The following is a 14,603-nucleotide window of genomic DNA, read 5'->3' on the forward strand; positions in this document are numbered from 1 at the left end:
TTACTAGAACATTTGGAAGCAACTATAACATTTAAAGAAGGAGAAATGGAATTAAGAGTTAAGGATGAACAATTAATTGAAATCCTGAGTTTATCTTTAATTCAACAGAAAAGCAAAAAAGAGGACCTCCCTGAAATAGAAGAAGTCTTTAATCAGGTATATCCGGGGGTATGGGCATCTGAAGTTCCAGGTAAGGCGAAAAATGCTTTGCCTGTTAAAGTGGAAATAAAAAGGGAGGCCCGCCCAGTTCAAATAAAACAATATCCCTTAAAATTAGAGGATTGGGAGGGAATCAAAGAAATCATTGATAAATTTTTAGAATATGGATTGTTAATTGAGTGTGAATCAGAATATAACACCCCTATCTTACCAGTAAAGAAGTCCGATGGAAAAAGTTATAGGTTAGTCCAAGATTTAAGGGCAGTCAACAAAATTGTGGAGGATATTCATCCAGTAGTGGCTAAGCCATATACCTTGTTAACCAGATTGAACAATAACCAAAAATGGTTTACTGTCCTGGACTTAAAGGATGCATTCTTCTGCCTGCCCTTAGCCAAAGAAAGCCAAAATTTGTTTGCTTTTGAATGGGAAAACCCTGATATGGGAAGAAAAACTCAGTTAACTTGGGCAGTGTTACCTCAAGGATTTAAAAACAGTCTAATGATTTTTGGAAACCAATTAGCGTGAGAACTAGAATCATGGAATGTGCCCACTCAGATAGGAACTTTGCTACAATATGTTGATGATTTGTTAATTGCTACTGAAACTAAGGAAGAATATGTACAGTGGACTGTTGAATTGTTGAATTTTCTGGGACTAAGTGGATACCCTGTGTCCAAACAGAAAGCACAATTAATTCAAACTCGAGTCTCTTATCTAGGATATGAAATAACAGGAGGACTTCGAGAACTTGGAACATCCCAAAAAGAAGCCATTTGTCAAACACCAAGGCCATCCACAACCAAGGACCTTGAACATTCTTGAGTATGACTAGATGGTGCCAACTCTGGATCCATGATTATGGTATACTAATAAGACCGTTATACAAACTGCTAAAAGAAAACCCCTCTGTTTTGGAATGGACTGATCAAGCCAAGGAGGTGTTTGAACATTTAAAAATAGAACTCATGAGAACTCTGGCTTTGGGACTTCCAGATGTGACTAAGCCCTTTTGGTTATACTCCTATGAAAAGCAAGGAGTAGCTCTAGGGGTCCTAGCCCAGAAATTAAGACCTTATAAAAGGGCAGTAGCCTATTTTTCAAAACAATTGGATGAAGTGAGCAAAGGCTGGCCAGGATGCCTAAGGGCAGTGGCCACGGTCATCACTAACATCCAAGAAGCCTGCAAATTTACTTTGGGACAGAAAATTACTGTACTGGTATCACATGCAGTATCAGCAGTTCTGGAACAAAAAGGAACTCATTGGCTATCTCCATCGCGTTTCTTGAAATATCAGGCCACCCTTGTGGAACAAGATGATATTGAAATTGCGGTCACTAATGTTGTAAATCCAGCATCTTTTCTTAAGGAAACCCCTACTGAACCGCTGGTCCATGATTGTCTGACCACCATAGAGATAGTATACTCAAGTCAACCAGACCTAAAGGAGGAATCTTTGGAAGGTGCAGATTCCTGGTTTACCGATGGCAGCAGCTTCATGAAAAACGGTAAATGAAAAGCAGGATATGCTGTAACCACAACTTCACAGGTAATAGAGGCTAAACCATTACCTTCTAATACGTTGGCGCAAAAGGCTGAAATAATAGCCCTGACTAGGGCTTTGGAATTGGCAAAAGATAAACGGATAAATATATGGACTGATTCTAAATATGCCTTTGGTGTTGTTCACGCACATGGTGCTATTTGGAAAGAACGAGGACTCTTAACTACTCAGGGAAAGCAAGTTAAACATGCAACAGAAATCCCGCACTTGCTAGAGGCTGTGCAACTACCTAAGGAAGTAGCCATTATGCATTGTGAAGGACATCAAAGAGGTAATTCTGATCAAGAAAGTGGAAATAATTTGGCCGATCATGAAGCGAAACGAGATGCAGAACAGGCCGAAATTATGTCCTTAATTCCTGACGGTAAACCAACAGTTGAACAGACTAGACCCAGATATTCAAAGGAAGATAAGAAATTAATTGAGGATTTGAAGGGAGAAGAAAATAAAGAAGGTTGGGTTCAAATATCTGACGGGCGAATTGTAGTTGTGGAAATTAATAAGGGAAGAACATAATAAGACTCATTGGGGTGCTAACTCATTGTATAAATATTTAGACTGACAAATTGTAGGAAAAAATTTATATATGTCATGGTTTACGCCCGGCCGGTAACTCAGAACCACGCAGCCGCTCGCTCACTCCCCCCCTTCTTCCTCCCCCTGCTCCCGGAGGGATGGGGAGGAGAATCAGAAGAATGTAACTCCCACGGGTTGAGATAAGAGCAGTCCAGTAACTAAGGTACAATACAAAACCACTACTGCTACCACCAATAATAATAATGATAAGGGAAATAACAAGGGGAGAGGATACAATTGCTCACCACCTGCTGACTGATACCCAGCCCGACCCGAGCAGCGATCTGGGCCTTCCGGGTAACTCCCCCCGGTTTCTATACTGGGCATGACGTGCTGTGGTATGGAATACCCCTTTGGCCAGTTTGGGTCAGGTGTCCTGTCTCTGCTTCCTCCCGGCTTCCCCTCCTCTCTGGCAGAGCATGAGACTGAGAAAGTCCTTGGTTGGAATAAACATTACTTAGCAACAACTAAAACCATCGGTGTTATCAGCGTTGTTCCCAGGCTGAAAGTTAAAAAACACAGCACTGCACCAGCTACTAAGAAGGAGAAAAATGACTGCTAGTGCTGAACCCAGGACAATATACCACAGTCCAACTGGTAACAAAACAGTGTCAGTTGTGTCTGAAAAATAATTCTAAAACTGAAAACAAGAATCAGATTGGGACAATTGGGAAAGGAAATTATCTGGGACAACAGTGGCAAATAGATTTTTCTGAATTACCTAGGAAAGGAGGTTATCGATATTTGTTGGTATTGACAGACACTTTTTCAGGCTGGCCAGAAGCATTCCCTTGTAGAGTGAATAATGTGAGACAAATAATTAAAACACTATTAAATGAAATAATACCTCATTTTTGGGTACCAGCGACTATCTCCTCTGACCAAGGCTCGCATTTCAGTGCAAAATTGTTGCAAGAAATCAGCAGGAAATTAGAAATTGATTGGCAATTGGAATTGGAAATCATACTTGTCAACTTAAACTTCGTTGGTGAGTTCTTAATGTGTTCTACAAATCAATAGGGTTGGAAAGGTGAAATTTCTTGTGTTTTAGCTTATGGCCAATGCTCCTGTCACTGGATACTACTGAAAAGTCTGGCACCATCCTCCTGGCACCCACTTTTGAGGTATTTATATGCATTAATGAGATCCCCTCTCAGTTTTCTCTTCTCTAGACTAAACAGGCCCAGCTCCCACAATCTCTCCTCATATGAGAGATGCTCCAGACCACTGATCATCCTTGTAGCCCTCTGCTGGACCCTCTGCAGTAGCTCCTTTTCTTTCTTTTACTGAGGAGCCCAGAACTGGACACAGTATTCCAGATGTGGCCTCACTAGGGCCAAGCAGAGAGGGAGCTGGCCACACTCCCCCCAATGCACCCCAGGATACTATTGCCCCTGATGGCCACAAGGGCACATTGCCGGCTCATAGTCAACTTATCTACCAATACTCCCAGGTCCTTCTCAGCTGAACTGCTCTCTAGTAGGTCAGCCCCCAACCTGTACTGGTAGTTGGGGTTCTTCCTCCCCAGGTGCAGTACCCTACACTTGCCCTTGTTGAACCTCATTAGGTTTCTCTCTGCCCAATTCTCCAGCTGATCAAGGTGATGTTGAATGGCAGCACAGCCTTCAGGTGTATCAGACACTCCCCCTGGCTTCATATCATCAGCAAAATTGCTGAGGGCACATTTTATCCCTTCATCCAGGTCATTGATAAACAAGTGGAAGACTGGACCCAGTATTGATCCCTGGGGAACACCACTGACTACAGGCGTCCAACTGGATTCTACTCTGCTGATCACAACCCTCTGAACTCTGCCATTCAGCCAGTTCTCAGTTCACCTCACTGTCCATTCATCTAACCCACATTTCCTAAGCTTTCCTATGAGGATATTATGGGAGACAGTGTCAAAAGCCTTGCTGAAGTCAAGGTAGATAACATCCACTGCTCTCCCCTCGTCAACCCATCTTGCCATGTCATCATAAAAGGCTATTAGAGTAATCAAGCAAGATTTACCCTTGGTGAATCCATGCTGACTACTCCTGATGACCACCTTCTCTTCTACATGCTTGGTGATGACCTCCAGAATGACCTGTTCCATTACCTTTCCAGGGATGGAGGTGAGGCTGACTGGCTGGTAGTTTCACAGGTCCTCTTTCTTGCCCTTTTTGAAGATGGGAGTAACAGTGGCCTTCTTCCAGTCATCAGGCACCTCTCCCGTTCTCCATGATTGTTCAAAGATGATGCAGAGCGGCAGAGTAACAACATCTGCCTGCTCCCTCGGTAAGTTCTGCTAAATATGCTAGGGTTCAGTATTCAAGACCAAAGTTCCCTGGTGCCTGCTGGAACTGGAGTCTTTGTTACCTAATTTTTGTACTGAAAGGGATGGTTTTATCTACATATCCTTATCCTGGTTTTGTCTGGGATGATGGAATTAATTTTCTTCCTAGTAGTTGGTATAGAGCTGGCTTTTTGATTTAGTATGAGAATAATGTTGATAACACACTGATGTTTTAGTTGTTGCTAAGCAGTGTTTACACTAAATCAAGGACTTTTCAGCTTCTCCCACCACAAGCAGGCTGGGGGATACAAGAAGGTAGGAGGAGACACAGCCAGGACAGCTGACCCAACCTGGCCAAAGGTATATTCCAGACCATATGACATCATGGTCAGTATATAAACTAGGGGGAAAGCTGGCTGGGGGCCACTGCTCAGGAACTGGTTGGGCATCAGTTGGCGGGTGGTAAGTTCATAATTCTATTATTATTATTGTCCCTTCCTTTTCTGTCCTATTAAACTGTCTTTATCTCAACCCACAAATTTTACTTTTATTTTTTTCCAAGTCTCTCCCCATCCCACTGATTTAAGATTTAAACATCAGAGCTATGAGACAGTGGCATGTGGCTCAGCATGGGTTGTACAAGCTTTATGAAGATGCTGGGGACAACTTCTAGTGGCAGTCCTTGTTGTGTCTTAACTGTGGCAACAGATCAGGGCAGGTGGTGATCTCCAGTCTACTGAAGAGGATGCTCCTCCTCCTCCATCACTCTGAGTATCCCTTCTCTCCTGAGCTTGGCCTTTTTCCCAGCTCTCTCTGGGAGGAGGTTATTTGGCATCTCTTGATATCTGAAGAGGAGGATGGTTGTCAGGGGGCCTGCAGTGTCGCTTAGCTCAACAGATCAGGGTTTATGGGGTAGGTGGGGATACTAGTCTCAGTATGCCAGAAAAGGCAGGTGCTGTTTCTCCAGGCTGAGATGCTGTCATGCAAGGGCATTACTTCAGCTGTCTCATTATACACTTGTTAATAATTATTAAATGTCTGGATTTGAAAGTACATTTCTGTCTGACAACTGTGGAAATAAGGTTTACAACTCATTACATAGAAACATCATAGAATCATAGAATACCAGGTTGGAAGGGACCTCAAGGATCATCTGGTCCAACCTTTCTAGGCAAAGCAGGACCTACACTAGGTGTCCCAGCACCCTGTCCAGACAAATCTTAAAAGTGTCCAATGTTGGGGAGTCCACCACTTCCCTGAGAAGAATATTCCAATGGCTGAATGTTCTCATTGTGAAAAATTTTCCTCTTGTGTACAATTGGAATCTCCCCAGGAGTAACTTGTGCCCATTACCCCTTGTCTTTTCCATGTGATTCCTTGTAAAAAGGGAGTCTCCATCTTCTTTGGAGCCACCGTTTAAATACTGGAACATGGTGATAAGGTCTCCCCTGAGCCTTCTTTTCTCAAGGCTGAACAAACCCAGTTCTCTCAGCCTTTCCTCATACAACAAGCTTCTCAGACCTTTGATCATCTTTGTGGCCGTTCTCTGCACCCTCTCCAGCCTGTCCACGTATTTTTGTATAGCTGGGACCAAAACTGAATACAGTGTTCCAGCTGTGGCCTGACAAGCACTGAGTAGAGTGAGATAATGACTTCTTTATCCCTGCTGGTGATGCCCTTGTTGATGTAACCCAGCATCCTGTTGGCTTTCTTTGCCACAGCTGCGCTGTAAACAATTAGAGATCTGGCATCAAGTTGGTTATTTTTCTAAGGGTATAAAAGCAGGACCCTCTTGTGGCCATGAGAGAAGCCTCACCTATGGGTGGACACACTGCGTAGGAATTTTCCCAATTACCTGAGACTCCTGGAATTGGCTGCAATGGGGCTTCCCAGCTTGAAGTGTGGGCCTGGATGATGATTCAGTGGTAATTGGTGATGTATTTCTTCTTAATCTCTGTTCTCTCTATGCAGTAATGATTTGATGCATTGCTAACTTTCTTTGGTACTTTACTTATATACCTATATCTCTGATTTGCTTTATTGTACTTATTTACTACATAGAGATATTTACCTGATTCACATTAGTGTGCTTGTTTGCTTTAGTGTGCTTATTGGCTTTAGCGTGCTTGTTTAATAAACTCTGCATATTATATAGCTAGCATGTGGTCATTTTGTGGCATACCCTGCCTGTCAGCAGAACAGGAGGTGGTGGGAAACTGTATTGAAAGCCTTGGAGAAATCCAGGTAGACAATGTCCACCACTCTGCCCCACATCAACTGAGCAGATATTACTTTGATGTGGAAGGCAATCAGGTTTGTCAAGCACAATTTGCCCCTAGTGAATCCATGCTGGGTTTTCCCAATCATATGCTTGATTTAACTTGTGATAGCCCCCAGGAAGATTTGCTCCACAATCTTCCCAGGGACTGAGGTAAGATTTATGGGCCTATAATTTCCTGGATCCTCCTTTGAGCCCTTCTTGTAGATTGGGGTGACATTAGCCTTCTTCCAGTCTTCTGGGATGTCCCCTGATCTCCATGACTTCTCAAAGATTATGGATAGCATCCTCGCAGTGACATCAGCCAGCTCTCTTAACACCCTCAGGTGGATATTGTCAGGGCCCATCGATTTGTAGGGGTCAAGCTCCTGTAACAATTCACATCATAACTCTTCCTCCACTGATGGTGGTTCTGTGTCTGCGTCAACCTGGATTTTTGATCCCAAGGCCTGGGGCCCAACACTGCTGCTGAAGAGAATCTCATTTATTGAGAATGGTTTGCTTTACTGCACTTGCTGCCTCCTGGATGTGAATGCTGCACAGTAGCAGAGGATTACAATGCTGAAATGCAGGCTGCATATCACTAAGAGGACACACAGACTGGTTTCTCCTTGCTGAAATACTGAAACCTGACAACTTGCTTCAGAGACTGCTCATACATGAGGGAACGCAAGACCTGGCCTGCAACTGGCAACAGCAATTGTTTGTTTTTTTTTTTTTTGGTCTGCTGGTGGCTATAGAAAGCAAAAAAAAAAAAAAAAAAAAAAAAAAAAACCCAAAAAAACCACACACACCACCGTCAGGAGGAGGCAGTACAGTCAGGTAGTACTTCTGAGCAAGAAGCAGCACAACATGGTGACTAAGCAGGAGAGAGGAAAATGGAAGAGTGGAAATAATGGTCCCAGTAAAGTGCCTACGGAAATAGCTTCAGGTATATCAGACTTTTCCTTGTTGTCTTTAGATTCTTGTTTCTATGTTAAAGCTGAAAGTCATTCTAATTCCCTGGGTGTTCGTTCCTTACCACCAAACAGACACCACCAGTGTCTAAGAGGAGGACTCATTCTGACTATTTCAGATGAAATGTGCAATCTAATTAATGCCCCAGTAAAAATACCTGCTGTCCTGGTTCAGCTGTAACAGTTATTTTTCTTCCTAGCAGCTGGTACGAGTGCTGTGTTTTGGCTTTAGTCTGGGAATAATGCTGATAACACACCGATGTTTTAGTTGTTGCTCAGTAGCACTTACCCTGATCAAGGACTTTTCAGTGTCTCATCCTCTGGCAGTGAGGAGGGGCACAAGAAGCTGTGAAGGAGCAGAGACAGGACACCTGATCCAAACTAGCCAAAGGGTGGCTGCGTGGTACTAAGTAAGTGGCTAGATTTAAACCACGACACCCATACAATCTATTTATTGTTTGTTAATAATAATAAACTATTCATTACAATCTTTCTCTTAAAAGATGATTTGCCTGGGTAATTTTCATTCCCTAAAATTAGGGACTTCATTGGCTAACTCTACCTCTATATGCCTGTACACTTAGTGGTAGAAGAAGGAAAAGCAAACTAAAACGTAGGTAGTTTCAACTTATAGGCCTAGTTATAGGCCAGGTCTGTAAAGCCCTTCTCCTATAGTCTGCACGTGTTAAAAAATTGTACTAATTCAGGAGCCAATTCATATTTTTAAATATGTTGTCAGTTGTGATGTACCGGCTTGGATCCTCAGTGAGGATTCACCAACATAAAAGCAAAAACAGGAGCATGTGGGGGAAAAGGGAAAGACTCGCTACTGCATGGAGAGTTTTAGGCTTATTTTTCCTGGATTTGTCCAAACTCACTCCTCGCCCCTGTGGTAAATGTCCTGGCAGTCCTGGTGCTGCCAGTGAGGGAGTCCCCTGATTGCATAGAATCATAGAATGGTTAGGGATGGAAAGGACCTTAAGATCATCTAGTTCCAGCCCCCCAGCCATGCACAGGGATGCCTCACCCTAGACTATGTCACCCCTTGAACACTGCCAGGGATGGAGCATTTACCACTTCTTCGGGCAACCTGTTCCAGTACCTCACCACCCTCACAGTAAAGAACTTCTTCCTTCTATCTAACCTGAACTTCCCCCGTTTCAGTTGAAACCCATTACCCCTTGACCTATCACTACAGTCCCTGATGAAGAGTCCCTCCCCAGCATCCTTGTAGGCCCCCTTCAGATACTGGAAGGCTGCTATGGGGTCTCCACGCAGCCTTCTCTTCTCCAGGCTGAACAGCCCCAATTTTCTCAGCCTGTCTTTGTATGGGAGGTGCTCCAGCCCCTTTATCATCCTCATGCAGCTTGCCAACTTGTGGGGGTGTGAGAGGCTGAGAAGTTTAGCAGGTTGGGCTGAATCCATGTGCTCCTCAGCAGGAGGATGGAGCCTTTCACACTACAGTATCAATTTGGAAACCGTGAGGGCCTGCTGCTGTTCAGATAGTGAAATCAGATTTTTGCATAAATGATATTGCATCAAGAGACATTCAGCTGCTCTCACCAGGCTTTTCTAAAGAAAATTGGTCTGCAACGCTCTGACTTTTGACTTTTTAGCTCAAATGGCAAAGCTGCTGGCACAAGTCAATTGTAATTCTCCAGGAAGTTGTTAACTGGAATCCCTGTTGATTTGGGATAGCAGGAAAACAGGTGTTTGAATGATCAAGAGATGAACTAAAAATCTTTGCAGAAGTTTACATTGTGTGTATATATATATATATCTTAATATACTAAAACCATTTTTATGACTCCAGAATTGCATGGCTAACAATTAATTGCTTCAAAACAAGAAAGGACTAGCTAGGGTTAGTCATTATGATTTGTTTTGATTGATCTTTATGCTAAACAACTGGAAAAAGGGAGGTGTAGGTATTTTGGATAGGTATTTTGTTTTGCATCTTGTATCAATCATCATTGAAGACACTTAGCTTGCATCTCTTCATCTTAGCTCCTGAAAAAAGGGAAGCAAAGTTCATTTTAATTAGTTGGCAAATTACTGCTTTCTTGTTCTGATTTATATCAGCTTGCCCTCCTATCTCTTTAACAAATAAATAATTTCCATGAAGAGTTATTGTGCCAGTCATTGCAAAAACAAGCATGCTTAGCCTAGGAAACCATAGAAGTAAATAGTTCTGTCCTTTGACAGAAGTGGTATGTAAGATCTTAGAAATAATACAGTGCTTTTCAGGGTCCAAGATTAGTGGCAATTTTCTTGAAGGAGGAAAAGAAAAACCACCAAACAATGCATTTCGAATAGTCTAATCTGAAATGGATTTAAGGATTTGAGCAGGTTTTCTTACACAAAAGAACAGGAATGTATTCTCCAGAGTTTATGATGTAGTTTGAAAATTGGGTTATACTGCTGTGATCCGTTACTCTGGAGCTACATTTAAGTCCCATCTAAGATTTTGCTATGCTAAAGACATAATGGTTTAGTGCTTGAGAGAAATTCTTACTACTTTACCTGCATCTCTGTATGTTACATTTTCACTTTTCCCATTCATAGAATCATTTAGGTTATAAAAGACCTTTAAGATCAAGTCTAACCATTAACCTAACACTGCCAAGTCCACCACTAAACCATGCCCATAAGCACCATGTCTACACATCTTTTAAATACCTCCAGGGATGGTGACTCCACCACTTCCCTGGGCAGCCTGTTCCAATGCTTGACAAGCCTTTCAGTGAAGAAATTTTTCCTAATATCCAATCTAAACCTCCCCTGGCAAAACCTGATGCCATTTTCTCTTGTCATATCACTTGTTATTTGGGTGAAGAGACTGACACCCACCTTTCAGGTAGTTGTAGAGAGCGAGGTCTTCCCTCAGACTCCTTTTCCCCAAGCTAAACAACCCCAGTTCCCTCAGCCACTCCCCATAAGACTTGTTCTCTAGACCCTTCACCAGCTTCATTGCTCTTCATTGGACACACTCCAGCACCTCAATGCATTTCTTGCAGTGATGTGCCCAAAACTGAACACAGTACGCGAGGTGCGGCCTCACCCGTGCCAAGTAAAGTGAAACAATCACTTCCCTAGTCCCGCTGTCCACACTATTTCTGATACAAGCCAGGATGCTGTTGGCCTTCTTGGCCACACTGCCAGCTCATATTCAGACATCTGTCAACCAATACCCCCTGGTCTTTTTCTGCCAGGCAGCTTTCCAGCCACTCTTCCCCAAGCCTGTAGCATTGCATGGGGTTATTGTGACCCAAGTGTGAGACCTGGTATTTAGCCTTGTTGAACCTCATACAATTGGCCTTGGCCCACGGATCCAGCCTGTCCAGATTCTTCTGTAGAGCCCTTCTCCCCTCAAGCAGATCAACACTCCCACTTAACTTGGTGTCATCTGCAAACTCACTGAGGATATACTCAATCCCCTCATTGAGATCATTGATAAAGATATCAAACAGAACTGGCCCCAATACTGAGCCCTGGGGAACACTACTTGTGACCAGCTGTCAACTGGATTTAACTCCATTTACCACCACTCTTTGGGCCCAGCCATCCAGCCAGTCTTTTACCCAGCAAAGAGAATACCTGTCAAAGCCATGAGCAGCCAGTTTCTCCAGGAGAATGCTGTGGGAAATGGTGTCAAAGGCTTTACAAAGTCCAGGTAGACAACATCTACTGCCTTTCCCTCAGCCACTAAGCAGGTCACCTTGTCATAGGAAGAGATCAGGTTAGTCAGACAGGACCTGCCTTTCATAAACCCATTCTGACTGGGCCTGATCACCTGCTCATCCTATACTTCCACCAGCTCCCTCAGTACTCTTAGGTGGATCCCATCTGGCCCCATAGACTTGTGTGTGTCTAAGTGGTGTAGCAGTTCGCTAACCATTTCTCCATGGACTATGGGGGCTTCATTCTGCTCCGTGCCCCTGTCTTCCAGCTCAGGGGCCTGGGTACCCTGAAAACAACCAGTCTTAAAGACTGAGGCAAAGGCAGCATTAAGTACCTCAGCCTTTTCCTCAGCCTTTGTCATTGTTTTCCCCCACATCCAATAAAGGAGGGAGATTCTCCTTTGCCCTCCTTTTGTTGCTAATGTATTTATAGAAACATTTTTTATTGCCTTTTATGGCAGTAGCCAGATTAAGTTCGAGTTGGGCTTTTGCCCTTCTAATTTTCTCCCTGCATAACCTCACAACATCCTTGTAGTCCTCCTGAGTTTCCTGCCCCTTCTTCTAAAGGTTATAAACTCTTTATTTTTTTCCCCCCAACTTCGAGCCAAAGCTCTCAGTTCAGTCAGGCTGGTCATCTTCCATGCTGTCTTGTCTTTTGGCAACATGGGGAGAGCCTGCTCCTGCACCTTTAAGATTTCCTTCTTGAAGAATGTCCAGCCTTCCTGGACTCCTTTGTCCTTGAGGACTGCCTCCCAAAGGACTCTTACAACCAGGCCTCTAAACAGGCCAAAGCCTGCATTCCAGAAGTCCAAGTTCTGCTAACCCCCCCTCCTTACTTCTCTGGGAATCAAAAACTTTATCATTTCATAATTGCTGTACTCAAGACAGCCTCCAACCATCACATCACCCACAAGTCCTTCTCTGTTCACAAACAACAGGTCCAGCGGGGCACTCACCAGATGGGTCAGAAAGTTATCTTACACTCCAGGAACCTCCTAGACTGTTCTCCTCTCTGCTGTATTGCATTTCCAGCAGACATCTTGAAAATTGAAGTCCCCTTCAAGAACAAGTGCTAGCAATCATGAAACTTCTCCCAGCTGCTTATAGAATATTTCATCTGTACATTAGGTCAAGTGGTAGCGCGCACTTCAACAGTACACAAGTATCTTAAAACATGTTCAGTTATTGCTAAATAAATCTGAAAAGGAAGTAGCAGACATAATGCAGATGCATGAAAGGCTTTACAAGTAAAGAAAGGTTTCCAGACATTTATTTCTGGAATTGTACACCAGGTATTAAAACACAACAAATACAAAATAATGCTTTAAAAAAAAAAAATAAAAAAAAAATCAGTGTTTATGTTCAAATATTAAAACCAATGCAACAACAGTGACTTCCTCTTGAACATCTGATATTAAAAACATGTTCCGATTGTCACTAAAGATGTTATGCACAGGGTATGTACTTTGAATAACTGGAATTTCTGTTTTATTAAGAGGACTATAACCATACCTACTGTATTTTACAATTGATAGTATTTTCCTTCTTCCAATGAAAACTAGGAATAAAAAAGGGAAAAAAAAAGAAAATAGTATAGTAACCTTGTCATTATTTTATAAATTACTGTATTTAGTTTCCCCATCTGTAGACAATGTGCTTGTAGTGCTGGGCAAATAGTGTCCCTGTTGGTCAGTTTATCTATTAGTTTACATTCAAAGTTGAAATATTCACCTAAAAACTTTGGTTAAATTAGTAGTATCACTACTACATTTTTGACCCTCAGTTTTAAAAATTCAAACCAGGAAACAATTGCACAATTCATTGACCTAATAGTACACAATTTAGTATCCTTCAAGTAAATTCAGCAGTTTGACCATAACAAGAGGAAAACTTAACATTTAAAAACCTAGCATGAAAAGATGACATACATGTAACCAAAGTAAAAGTATTGCTATAATCAAAACATCAAGTTACACTTTTAATCAACTATCCTCTTCAGATTCCCTGTATATAAAAAGGATATATTTACCAACGCTGCAATTGCCCATTATGGATTTTTGGTTTGTTTGTATAAAGAAAAAGTATGGCAGAGGACAAAGAATTCATCACAGTTTGTTATAAGAATTGTGCTTCACCATCAGAGAACCAAGGCAATATAATTTCTTCATATGGTTGCAATTCATTTATCTTCATGCTGACTTTCAAAACACAATTCTTTTAATAAACAGCAACAAGTTCTCCATTTTAAATGTTTAAACTGAGAGAAAAATAATTAAGTCCAGCTTCTGAAAGAAAAACTCAATAAATAGCTATTTTACATGGATAAAGTCATAGTGGTACAAATTTATGAATGTCACATCAAGCACACACAAAAATGCTACTATACACAGAAGTAGTCGGAAAATATTGAAACAGGTATCTAAAAAGAGAAGAAGAATTTACATATTTACAAAATCTTGCAAATTATTGCCTCATTTTAACAAGGAATTAAAAGTAAACAATATCAGCTAGCTAGCCAACAGGCTAAATATGATCAGCATCTAAAAATCTATTAGACTAGCTGGAATTCATTTTTCTCTCATTTTCTGAATTTTGGTCAAAAGTATTTAATAACTAAAGTGTCCATTCAACTTGCTGACAACCCAAACCTTAAACAAGTCTCCATCTACATTAAGAGCCCAGCAATGCATAGATGATAAATTGAATATATTACTGCATCAGCTAATGAGAATGGGCATGTTCATTTAAGCGCAACTGGTATAAGCATTCAGTCATCTTTGTATAATGATTTTTATATAGACCAGCCACTTGCTGTAAACCCATAAATTTGAATGTATAACAATGAAGGATTATGGCCAGTATTTTACAAAATTACATAAAATGCGTTGATTCATAAACAAAAGAAACAAGTTATGCAGTTCAGCACAAAACACAGCAACAAGAAGCTGACAACTTGGCTAAAAATGTCAAGAGTACAACACAGGGCCAAGGCTACCCATTATTTACTGTGTACTTACTGGAATTACATATTTCAGATGTATATGCTAAGAAGTGATTACAAAATTATTTATGTCCTCTGTGCTAAACTAATTTGTTTTAACATGGTAAGTG

This window comes from Strigops habroptila, chromosome W (assembly GCF_004027225.2).
Source record: "Strigops habroptila isolate Jane chromosome W, bStrHab1.2.pri, whole genome shotgun sequence".
NCBI classification, from domain to species: Eukaryota; Metazoa; Chordata; class Aves; order Psittaciformes; family Psittacidae; genus Strigops; species Strigops habroptila.